A 2,627-nucleotide genomic window follows, 5' to 3' on the forward strand; every position below is an offset into this window, starting at 1 on the left:
GCAACGTCTTGGCTTTTCATATTGCTGCGTAGTTGCATTGCAATATTGCTGCATTGTTGCATTGAAATATTGCTGAAGGCGGACATTCTAATGTTGCTGCAATGTTGCTACAATATTGCAGCAACATTTCGCAATTTTGCTGCAATAATGCAATCTTTCAAAACAATATCTCTGCAATATTTCCGTGCTGTATGGGAGGGTGCCATTACCCAGGTAGCAAGATGTCGTCAATATAACGTCATTTTTAAGTCAATAACATGACGAAACTCACGTCATAAAAGACGTCAAAAACGAAATCATAATAGGCTTGTTTTCTGTTCCTACACTAGTGAACTAGTGCAATAAATTGGAGTAAGACAAGCATATTTTTTCTCATTCTAGCTTACTGCACTAGTTCACCAGTGCAGGAACAGAAAACAAACCCAATGACGGCTATAAGTCACAGACCGATGACGTGATACTTATGACGTCAAAATCGTGGCACAACTATGTCGAGAAACATACGTAATTTTATGAATATTATGTAATATATAAATACAATTATACAACATTTATTTTACTTATTTTAAATGTTTGATATATTTATTATGAATTATGATAAGGAAATAAGGATTTAACGGATTTGAAGGCTCGAAGTTTCGAAATAAATATGGTTAGAATTTTTTATTTATATTATTATGTGTGAAGTAAGGGTAAGATACAAATAGTTTTATCTTCATCTAGTTGATCTGATTGCGTATATAAAGTTACTAATTTACATTTTACATGGTCTATTGATACATTAATTTCTTTAGTAGGATCTTTGTCTTTAATTCTCCATACATTAATCCGATTTGATTTAAATGGATATGTATACATAGCTCTTTCTTTCTTTAATTCTTTACCTGTTATCATAATGTTTAACGAATTAAGCGGTCTTGACAATAGTTCTACCATTACGCATGCTCCATCATCTAATAATAATACATTATCAGGATAAGTATTTTTTATTGTAAATTCTTTGTATTTTAATGACGTAATATTAAAAATATTATTAAGCCGTTTTTCTTTTTTTATTTGTAGTACAGGTGGAATATTAGGTATTTCTCTGTTTACAAGATACTTTTCATGATGTCTGCGACATATTTGAGCCAAAACATGATTTCCTGAACGAACAAGTTGTTTAATTTTACCCAGTGAATTTTCAAAAGGAAAACAAGTTATTTTGCTTAAATTACATTTCAGGTTAGTAACATCATCAGCCAAATGTGTTAAATTGTGCATATTTATTGATTGTGATTTTTTTCCATAATATTTTTGTGATAATTTAACAAATTTGTGAAGATATATGTTTGCTTTTCCGGAATATCTCAAAGCGTATTCATCACTTGATAACAAGCGACATGCGGTGTGAAATAATAGGAAATGTTTATAAAGTTTCGGTTTTAATAATTTCTTAAAAAGTATAGGTCCACTCTAAAGACGGATAAATCTGAGTTCAGTCGCTTTTAATTTAGCAAAATATTTCACTAATGATCTTGTTTTACGCTGATATTCACAAGGTATTTGTTCTGACATTTTACCGATCTTTCTGTTAAAATTTGTTTTTGATGATAACTTAACTTAAATGCTGAATTTTCAAGTCAAAATTCAAGTAATTTTTTCATAATTCCGGTACAGCACAAATGCATAAAGTCTAGTACAAATTCATTTATAATGTCTATTGGAGGATTAATTTCTAACAGCGGTGAAACTCCGATATGATGCTCAGGTTGTTCTTGCATTCGAAAACTCCTGTCTGTTCTTTTATCATAATTACCATAAGGGAATACCACTCTATTCTCAAATCTTTCTCCTCGTATAACACATCGTTCACATGCGAAATAAGCAGTGTGACCTTTACACTGTTTTAAAAAAGATCTAGCTGGTGTATCACATGTAAAACATTTTATATTAACTTTGAAGTGTTTACTATTAATTTCTACACCGCTAATATTTAATATATTTATTTCATCTATGAATTTTCTTAAAAATAATTCTATAGTACCTGGCTTTTGATTACCGCAATAAATAGCAACGGGGACTGGTTTATATATGTCTGGAGAATAATCAATTTTGGCTAAAATTGGCCATAACTGGTGTATACTGGAATGAAATAATGGCATTCCATCTACATTTAATATTAAATTAATCTCTTCATTATGAAGTTCAACATTTATGTTTTGAATTCCTTTTTTTATACCAAAATAGACAAATTCTCCGCCTTCTAATTGTTGAATATCATATTCCGCCGTGTTTGTACTAAGAAATACCTTAGGTGAGTTTGGCAATTGTGGAATTAAACGTCGCCTTAAAATATGCAATAACTTATGTAACTGTGCAGCGGGAATATTGCAATCAACAGCCCATGTACGAAGTTCACTAATTTCTTCCTCATTATTGTTGCAATCAGCTTGAGGAAATTGATTATCTATTTCTTCAGCATTGTTATAATCTATCCAGTCTTCATCGGATTCATTATTATCCCACAAAAAAATTTTAATTGAAATTTTAAAAAATATAAGAAAAAACACATAAGAATTTCGAGATACAAATTCAAAGGCACACGACTCACGGCGTTTAAATCCACAAATATAATATATGGGTCA

This window comes from Vollenhovia emeryi, unplaced genomic scaffold, assembly GCF_000949405.1.
Source record: "Vollenhovia emeryi isolate VEMERY1.0 unplaced genomic scaffold, V.emery_V1.0 DF939121.1, whole genome shotgun sequence".
NCBI classification, from domain to species: Eukaryota; Metazoa; Arthropoda; class Insecta; order Hymenoptera; family Formicidae; genus Vollenhovia; species Vollenhovia emeryi.